Source organism: Marmota flaviventris, chromosome 14, assembly GCF_047511675.1.
Source record: "Marmota flaviventris isolate mMarFla1 chromosome 14, mMarFla1.hap1, whole genome shotgun sequence".
In the NCBI taxonomy this organism is placed as follows: Eukaryota; Metazoa; Chordata; class Mammalia; order Rodentia; family Sciuridae; genus Marmota; species Marmota flaviventris.
In genome coordinates this window covers 82,951,592-82,961,983 of record NC_092511.1, presented here as the reverse complement: position 1 = coordinate 82,961,983, position 10,392 = coordinate 82,951,592, and positions in this window count along the sequence as shown.

Here is a 10,392-nt window from a genome sequence, read left to right as displayed (position 1 = left end):
AACACCCCTTGTAACCTGCTCCTGGCGGCCTGATGGCTGCTCAGCTCGTGGGCTGCGGAAGCTGTGGTTCACAGCACCAAAGAAGAGTCAAGATGGCCGTGGCCCGAGGCCCAGGCCACTCCTCAGAGTCCCCAGCAGAAGGAAAGAGGGGGCTGTGCAGGGACGCCAGGGGCGGGTTGGAGGGTCAGGGTGAGAAGCTAAAGGAAGCAGGGTTGGCAGGGGCACTAGTCCAACGGACAAGGATGTCCAGTACGACCAAGGAAGGCGGGGCGGGGGCGGGGAGCTGCTCAGGGGCTCAGATGAGTGACAGCTCGTGGCTCAGGAGCTTTGCTTTAAGATGAAATCAAGCAAAGCCATGGGTGGGGTCTGATGGGGTCAGGACTATGTGAAACTCTCAAGCAAATCTAAAAGTGTGTCAAGTTTTTTAAAAATTAAAAAGGAAAAAGTGGAGACAACGGTCTGGGGTCAAGGACAATCTGGCTGCACCTCTCAGCTGGTCCTTCCTTGTCCTCGCCCTCCCACCTTACCCGAGTGCGTGTTTGCAGTTCCTGCGTGGCCGCTCTCTCCCTACCACCGCCAAGGCTTGGGTTTTCCTGGGTTCCTGTGTACACCCCCGCCTGGTCGCCTCCTCTTCCCTTCTCCCCAGGAGGAAGAGGTACTGTCTGCATGCTGTACCTGGCCTCCCCATGAGGCTGCACTGACCCCTGCCCTGTCCTCAGGGCTCCACGGGGCTCCTTGGCCCGCCGTGCTGTCTACCTCTCCTCATCTCGCCTCACAAACACCAAGTGTCACCAACACAAGGAAAAATACCAAGACCCTGAGTCAGAGTCGGCTGCTTCCTGCTCTCCTCATTTGTGATGACCTCACGCCCCAGGTGCTGGTCCTCGCCAGCCGTCCTCTCTCACTGATTCCTGTTCCCAGTGACTGTCACTCACACCTACAGACCAGCTTCCACCCCACCCCTCTCTGCAAGGCCACCCCAGGGACCACTGATGACCTTCAAATTCGATGTCTTCTGAGCCTTCCTCCCTCCTCACCTCCTAGTAGCCCTTGTCCCTATCAGCCACAAGGCCTGCCCCACCCTGCCCGAGGCCTGGATGACCTGGCCTGGGTGGTGGATCCCTGGAGTCGGCTGCCTGGGGTTGCGTCCTGCTGAGCGTGTTCTGGGTGACCACGGGCCGGTTTCCTGGCCTCTCATGCTCTGGTTTGCTTTTCTATAAAATGGGGACAATGCCACCATCTACCTCACCGGAGCCTGGAGGGACTGAGTGAGGTCACGCATGTAAACACCTGGGAACAATGCCTGGCCCGGGGGAGAGCCTGGCAGGTTAGCTATTACCACCCCGCCCCGCCAGACTCCCCTGGTCAGCCACCCCGCCTTCTCTGGGCTCCAGCCTAGGTCCTGCCCTAGGACACACCACTCTGTTCCAAGCTGAGCCTCTGCCCTGGGCTTTCCCTCAGGAGGTTTCCAGGAGTGGCTCTTGCTCAGAAAGGGACGTCCATCGGCTCCTGTGACTGGACCATGCATGCCCCAGGGAGGTTGAATCCAGGCTGCGCATAGAACCAGCACCCCATTTCTCTCTCCTTCTTTGGGGGCTGTATCTCTCAGGCCTTGAGGGCAGAAGCAACCCCCATTGTAGCAAGATGGCCTCAGTAGCTCCCAACATCCCTCCTCTTGGTGCAAATCTAGCAGATAGAGACGACCTACACCCTGGACATTTCAAGTTCAAGTCCAGAAATACAGCCTCCTTGAGATGCTGCCTGCCTTGCACAATGAGCCTGTGCTAAAATCAAGGTCCCCTGGGGGGGGGGGAGATGGTGGGACAGGGACTGGCACCAGCTGTGGAGAAGTTCTGATGGCCAAAGGACAGGTTGGGAGGAATGGATGATGGGGAGGAAACCGGACTGCTATCCACTCGCCACTTCCTCCAGGAAGCCTACCTTGACCTCCTCCTCCAGGTATTCCCTTCCCCTCTCTCCTCTCTCTATTTTGTTCTCTGCTTCTAGAAGAGCCTAACCTTCAGGACCTGGGGATTGGTGTCCCTGGCTTCCTCGAGGCTGCTTCAGGGTCTGGCGTCAGAGTTGGAGGATGCACATCTCCCATCTTCACCCTCTCTGGGCCTCTAGCACCCCTGCTCTCCCTTCCTCCTGGGATTCTCTGAATGTTCTTTTTCTGCCTTTCCCACCGTCCTTTTCCTCCTCCCTCCCCTAAATCCAGTGTTTCCACACAGGAGGTCTTATCCAGCCACTTCAGGGCTTCTGGGACAGCTCATGGAGGAGTGGTGTCCAAGTCGGAGCCTTCAGCCCTGATCTCTGTCCTGAGGTTTGGGCCTCGAGCTCTGTGGGCAAGTCTTGGGTCTCCGTGAATCCTTCCGTCAGGTGTGAGTATGCACAGGTGTTGTTGCTCATTACCCCTAGGACTGGACTTGGTGTCTTCTCCCCAGAACCTTCCTCTGCTTGTTAGGTAGGAGTTCAGGGACACCAAGATGGCAGGGACAGGGCCTAAGAAAGAAGCCACTGGGGGACAAGACGAAGAGACAAGGAGTCCTGTCCCTGTTTACAATAATTCCCATTACCATGACAACTTCTGCCCCCGAGGACATCCCCAGGACAGCTCCCCGCCACTGGAGCACTTATCATCGTGACAACTTCCACCCCAGGTTCAAATTTTAAAATGACCAATGGGGGTAAAGTGGACACTATTCTAATTAGGTTTTCTAAAATAACCAATGGAGAGAAAATTGGAAAATATTCTAATCAGGTATTGTAAGATAACCAATGGAAGACGATGGGGTAAGGTCTTCAATCAGGTCCACATAGGAGGAGCATGCCTCGTGGTTTAAGATATATAAGATCCTAATTCCAGAGACTGGGGTCTCGAGCCTCCTTCTTGCTTGCCCCCTCTGGCCTACCTAACGGAGTGCCACCTTCACCTTTAATATGTCTGTACTTCATCTGTTCCTTCTGTGTGTCTTGCTCAATGCTTTGCTCGGGGACACCAAGGACCTGGACTCCGTCTGGCACCCCAACAGTGACATCCTGACTCTCCCATCCCTTCGTCTGGTTCTGTGATGGCTCGACCTTTGCTTTGAAAGACAACTCACCAGGACCCACAGGGAGATCGGACCCAGATGGGCTTTTGCCTCCCCTTTGCTATCGGGATAGAGACTGTGGCTTCTGCTCTCTTTGTCTCTGTGACAGAGTTGGTAAGGGGCACATGGACAGGGAAGGGACGACTCCCTCATTGAGGGTCTGCAGAATAGTCTTGCCATGTCTCCCACCTCCCATATGCAGGGACTGTCCTCACCCTGAGCCAGACCAGACTTGTCACCTTGACCTCAGCTACTAGTATTTCCTCTGAGATTCTGGTCATGGCCAGGTGCCAAATCTGTGGTCCAAAACCCACTGGAAAGCCAGGCGCAGTGGTGCACATCTGTAATCCCAGCAACTCAGGAGGCTGAAACGTAGGATTGTGAGTTCAAGGCCAGCCTTAGCAACTTAGTGAGATCTTGTCTCAAACAAGCCAACCCACTGGACCAAGGAGTCCCCGTGTGGAAGGCAAGGTCGGAGGACACAAAGTCCTTCTTTGCTCAGGACATTCTGGATTTTAATGCTGTCACTTGGACAAACCTGGAGAGTGACCACAGGGCTCTGCCTGCTGAACACTGCACAGGATGGCCTTGGGGAATGGCCAGTTTGGGGATTTGAGGGATCAGGTGCGCCTAGTCCCCTCCACTAGGGTCAAGGTGGATTTTTTCACTTAGAACTGAGCACTAACAAAAGTTCTGCTCCCGAGGCCTGGAATACGTCTTCTGCACCAGAGCCTGTCTGTGGCCGTGGTGGCCCTTCCCTTCCACTGCTGAGAGATCAAGGCCACTCTTCAGCTTGACTTAGCTGGCGCTTGCGACCCTCCAGCCGGCCCTGTTTCCTGTGGCCCTAAAACCTTCTTTTAAAATCGCATCTTATGGATTTATTGGATGCATTTCTCCTGAGCTGTGTGAACTCCCTGGAGCAAGGTGGGGAGTACATTACTATTTAAAATAAAATCAACAAAATGTCCGTGTGTCTGTGTCTTGGGTTGGACATTCCTTAAGGGCAGGGACCATGGCTGTTTATATAGCACCTGGCACAGTGTCAAACTGAGGCCTAAAGAAGGAATTCTGATGAAGAGGGGAAGAAGCCAAGGGACCCTCCTGACGACAGTCCTCCACACCCTCTCTTTCCAGGGTTTCTTTCTCAGACTGACCATCTCCCGGGTCAGAACCCAGGACTGTGCTGCTGTCCCTGCTGGCCCGCTCTCACCGTAGACCCTCTGTCCTCACCGGCAGTCCAACGCACTCACAGGGCTGCCCTTCCTGTCCCAGGCACAGCCACACCCTCACCTGGTCAGAGCTTCACCCCTGCCTGGTGCCCCTCACCCACCCAGGCCTGGGAGCTGACCAGAGCTGGGCAGCTGTGCGTGGAGCCAGGAAGAGCCACCCGCGGACATCGAGGGGCTGTCCCCACTAGTGCTTTGGCCCTGCGGGGGCCTCCAGCCAGGCAGGGACCTGGCAGAGGGAGGGAGAGGATAAGCCACTTCAAAACTCCAGATGCAGCAGTTAAAAAGAGGACAGAGGCAATGATCCTTCAAATTGCCACATCTGTATAATCTGCCTTTTATTTTCTGCTTCATGAAGTTTTATTTCCTATTATTTATTCACCTCCCCGCCCTCCCCTCCCCCGCCCCCGCTCCTCCTTAGCAGGCGACATGCTCAGATGGGCCCTGAGCCTTGGCCGGGGTCTGGGCACCCCCCCACACCCCTCCCCAGGCTGGCTGCTCGAGATGGCACCTGCTCCCTCCTCTGGCTCCCTCTCTCCCTCCCTGGGGGCATTCGGAGCAGCAAACCCCTGCCATCTTTGTATCCCAGCCCCTAAATCCCCCTCCCTCCACTCTCCAAGTAGAGCCCTGAGGAAATGCACCTGGGGAGGGAACCATGAGGTGAGGGCTGTCCCCAGGGCCTGTGTCACTGCCACCATCCCCAGGGTCCTAGAACTCAGGGCCCGCGCTGTCCAGGGCATGCCCACTGCTCCTTCCAGAGCTGCTCATGTCCACCTCTGCCCTTGCCCTTCTCTCTCCCTCTTCCCTTTGGTCTGTGAACTTCTGGTCAGGGACTGGGCGAGCCTCACCCTGGGTGGAGCAGGGTCTGTCAGAAGGGAAGCAGGGGCACTAGCCCCGCATGCAGCCAGGGGCACCTTTGGTGTGTGTTTAGGCTCTGAGCACCACCGCCCCTTCCCTATCCAGGAGTAGGAGAAGGAAGCAGCTCCCCGAGGCGCAGGCCATGGTGCCCAGCTTCCTGCCCAGCGAGCCGCCCGCCAAGGCTGGAAGGTGTACGTGGGATGGGGTAGGGGGTGCTGGGTGTCTGGGAGGACACTGATATTTTGGGGTGGCAGCCCTTTCCAGGAAGAGGTGGGACAGTCAGGCCTGAGGCCTACCTGCGGCCGTACTCCTCATAGCCACTGTGGCAGAGGTGGGGACGCCAGGACAAGGCCTGGCCGGGCGTGCGGAGTGTGCATGTGCTCAGAGGCCTGGCAATCTGGCCCTCACTTTCCCACGCTGCCCATGGCTCTGGACAGGTCTTGGTCCTAAGCGCTGTGGTGTTCTTTTGGGGTGGGGCAGTGGGGGGTCCTGAGGCCGTCATCTTGTTTTCCCCCAGGGGCCCACCGGAAGTAGGTGGCCTGGCCAGGGTAGGTGGCCCAAGGAAGCCATGTGACTGAGCTGCATCCGCCAGCTCACGTGAGGATGCAGCTCAGTCCTCAGCCCCACTCTGGAATCTCTGAGAAGCCTGGCCACGGTTTTCCAACCTGAGTCAGAGCCACAGTGTCCATCTGAGTGGGTGAGGTGGCTTCTGGCCACACTCCAAACAGAAACTGGATTCCAAATATGGAATGTGGTGTTTGCCTAATGGAAAATTACCTGGGGAATTGGGGAGAAAGAGGGAGCGGTCAGAGGAGGCCCTCGGGGCTTTTCACTGACCCCAGTAAAGGGATGTCATTTGGGGGCAAGCCATGCATTTTATAGCTGAGGAAACTGAGAAGGACCCTCCTGGGTCACCAGCAGGAGGGACAGAAGGTGGTCACACCCTGCACTCCAGGCCTGGGCTCCTTTAGTCACAGCACTTTAGACGAAGGGATGACGGGGCCTTATCATGGTGACATAACCCACAGGCTCCAGAGGCACCCACGGTCCAGTCCCTGGGATGATAGGCAGACACTGTCCCCTTCCTCTCTATCCGCCTTTCTCCTTCTGTGGGAAAAGAGCTTCCATTTTGACCAAGCTCGTCTACTTTATGGAGATTTTCTTTCCTGCTGTGTGAGCCTTTGGGATGTCCTCGGCCCCTAGGGGACATAGGTGGGGACCTTTCAGGTCCCCACGGAGCCCATGCAGGGGTGAAAAGGCAGGTGGAGATGAAGATGCCCTGGTGTGGGAAGACAGCCCCGTGGCTTATGCTTCTGGGTTTGTCACAGGCGCCTCGCCTCCCTCAGGAGCAAGTGACACCACAGAGAAGGCTGGGTCTGTAAATTCAAGGACCATTCCTGGAGTTTGGGCAGCAGGTGGGTGTGAGTGTGCATATGCACAGGTGGGTGTGCACACCTGTGTGAGCTCTGGCTCCTGGAAGTGAGGGGAGGGTGCCCTGGCTGGAGGGGTGGGTGCCCTGGTTAGAGGTGGGTGCCCTGGCTGGGGGAGGGTTCTCTGGGTGGGTGTGGGGAGGGTGCCCTGGTTAGAGGTGGGTGCCCTGGCTGTGGGGAGGGTTCTCTGGGTGGGGGTGGGGAGGGCGCCCTGGCTGGGGAGAAGGCAGGAGGAGGGACTCGGGTGGGAGAAGACCACCGGGGGAGGAGGGGAAGTGGGGGCCTGGGGGGTGAAGGAGGCGTGAGGAGGGGGCGGTGCTGGCTCCATGCTGTTACTAGTTTGATTTATCCCTAATGAGTTCTCAGCACATGGCTGCTCCCGGCTCACTCCAGGGGCCAGCGAGGCCTCCCGCGGGCCTCAGCCGCCCGACTCTGCAGCAACAGCCGCCACTCGCTCAGAAAAGAGCCAATTTCCACACTGCACAGTCCGCTTCACTCAGGGGAAATCACATTTCCCTGGGAGAGCTGCAGGCTGCGCCTCGCCCCCAGCCTGGCCCGCTGCCACCCTCCCGCGCTGCACCCTCACCCAGACCTCAGGGCAGCCTCCCGCAGCCTGGGCTGCTCTCCAGTGGGGCAGGGGGCTGTCCAGGGGAAAGGCTGCCCTGAAGGGAGGGGAGACCTGCCCAGCTGCCTCCGTGGCCTCCCTCAGGAGGCCCTGCACCCGGCAGAGCTGGAGTGGTCGCGAGGCGCGGAGGCGAGGCTGATGATGCGGTGTGTGCGCGCATGCGCGAGGCGGGAACCTGGACACAGGGGTCTGTGTCCAGAAAGTTCTCACCCCGAAGGGCCAAATGAAAAGAACACAGCACGGAAAAGACAGGAGGCCAAAGAAAGGGAGAAGGGAGAGGAAGGTTTCCCGCCATTCCCCCACCTTCATGCTCTTCCCAAACATTTGATTCCTCCTTCAGGCATCGGAGGCCTGGGGTCATAACGTTCTGTCACATGGGAGGGAAGCAGTCATGGCTTCCAACTCAGCAATGGAGGGATGGGAGAGGAATTCGGACGGAAGTCGAGAGCCAGAGCAGGCGGTCTGTGGGACAAGGGGTCCTCTCTCTGGAACCCCTTCTCTGATGTCAGAATGCATTTCCAGGGGGCCATCAGCCTCCCACAGGTGGGAGTGCTTTCAGGCCCTAGAGATGGGGGCCTGTTCACATCCAGGTCCCTGAGACCTCAAACAGGATGCAGATCAGGCCCTTGGCAGGGGTTGGGCTATGGTCTCAGCTCCTCTGCTGACTGGCTGACCGTGACAAAGTCACCTCTCTCTGTCTCCCCAAGAGCAAAATGGGGCCAGTGATCAGAATCAAAGACACTAGCACATGTGACTGAGCTTCATGTGCAGGAAGAAAGGAGGCCTCCGGGGAGGGCTACTGTCACTTCAGCAGTGGGGAAGGGGGGACCCAGGAGGGAGCCACAGTGACCACTGCTGCCCCTACCCCTGCCTCACAAGGATGCTAAGACACGGACCCACCAATGGTGGACAGGAGGTCCCCATGGCCCTTCCTGCACCCAGCCCCCAAGGACCTGCCTTCAACACCTTGGCAAGGGCCTGGACCTCCCACAGACCACAGGGCGTGTGGTTTGTGGCTGTCACTGCTCTTGCCTGGCACAGGGTGGGAACAACCCATGGCAAGGATTTTGGAAGACTGAGGGAAGGTGGGAAGGGAGGCCTTAGGTCTAGCCTGGGGGTTGGCCTTGGAAGTGGGGACTCCCAGAGTCCCCCTTCTGCCCACCCCAAGGGCTTCAGGCAGGGGCCCAAGGGCTACAGCAGCTCTGTCCTCCAGCAAGAAACCCACGGCCTGCCCTTTAGGGGTTGCCTCCTTCATATGGACTTTGTGCCAATTCCTGGGCTGGCCTGTCCAGGCTAGGAGGCAGGGAGGCCCAGAGGGGAGGAGGGAGGAATGCCAGACCGGGGGGGGGGGGGCAGCCTGGGAAAGTGGGCACTTGAAGGGACTGTTCCAGGCGCCAGGGTGGGGGACAAGATGCCTTGGGAATGTCTCAGGGCCAAGCTCTTCCCAGCTCTCCTGCCAATGCCCTCTCACATGCCCCATGGAAACCAGGGCCCCCGACTACAGTGAACCAGGCTCCTGAACGTGCAGGGTGAGTGTGGCCTTCCAGCCCAGCAGCCTCCTACATTCCCCTTGCCCCTGTCCCCAAGTCCTTTCTCATGTGCTACCAGACTTCTCCCAACGCCACCCCCCAGTGCTGAGGTACCTCAGATCGCCTCTCACACGACTATTTTTTCTGAAGGGGCCTGTGGTTTGACTGGGGTGGAATATCTGGGTAGACCCTGGCCAGGACCTGTGCCCTTGGGTCACACAGCACAGCCACAAACACCCTCTCTGAGCCAGGCCTCCTGGTGTAACCAGCTCAGATCAGAGAAGGGTCACTGCTGCAGAAGAACTGCTCCAGGCCCCTCCGTCCTCTGGGACCTGAAGAGGGACTGCAGGGACTGTAGGTCTCCAGGGCTGGCGCCCAAGGATTGATGGGTAGGCTCCTGGGGACATGACACATCTCAGAGTGACTTGGGTTGGGGGCTGTCTTAGGGCCCTCGGGCACCCAGTGGTTCAGGGTCATGAAGAGCTCAGATATCATGGGCTTCCAGGGCCTCCCACCACTCTCGGCCTGCCGCTGAGAACCTAGCCTCCTTTCAGATCCCCTCTAAAGACCTGGGGACAGGTGTTCTTCAAGGGAGGGGTCCCCTTCTCATGGCCTATTCTCATGGCATCCCTGGCCTCTACTTGAGGGTCCCCGGGGAGGTGACAGCGCTGCCTCCACCTCTGTCCTCCCTGCTGCGGAGCCCCTGGGTGGGGCGAGGAGTCCCCCTCTCATCCTCTCCAGCCCAGATGCCGTCTGCCCAGGCATAGACATTAACCCAAGCACTCTGGCTGCAGCCTGGCCCCGCGTTCCAGCTGGGTCCCACACGGAGAAGAGAGCCATGCAGATCCCAGACAGCCCCCAGAGGGCTTTTAGGACAGCCCCTCCTTGGATCTCCCTCCTTTCTCCCAAGTTTCCCAGAGGGGGTTGTCCTCGGGCCCTGCAGCCTCCCTTACCCACTCCTGACCCCGCCACCCTGTCCCTTACCTCTGCCCAGCCAAATCTTTAGACCGGAACCCAAAGAAACCAGACCCTCCACGAGAGTCCTATAACCTCCCCTGGGTGCAAAAGGCTCTGGCACCCGACAGGGGGCCTGTGGTATTGGGTGAAATGCTGGACACAGGGGAAGAGGGCTTGACTGAATCCACACCTTCCACCTGGGGAACTTCACTCCGCCCCAGGCCTGGGGCCCTCACATGCAGTCCCAGCTGCGTGTGCATGATGCCCTGGCCTGGCACAGGGAGCCCAGTCTTCCCCTCCTTCCCCCAGCACGGCAGGGCCCATGAGAGCTGGTCATGGCTCCCATTCTGTAGCTGTCCCCAGGTCCTTCCTCATTTGCCCCACAGACCCTCAGGCTTCCTCTGGACACCAACAGCAAGGGTCTGTGGGAAGCGCAGGACGGCCCTGCCCCACACCAGAGCTTGTTTTGGCCCTCGTATTTACTCAGAGTGGAAGAACTCAAAGCTTGGGAAAACCGATTTCCCCAGCCTTGGACATCTAGCAGAACAGTGAATCGTCATATTTTAGCTCGAGGGTAAAAGTGTTTTTATAAGGTCAAATATAATATCGATCTTCACCGTAAGTAATTTTCTGAGATTTTTCCTATCTTCCTAAATAAATTCTGTCTTTTTTTGG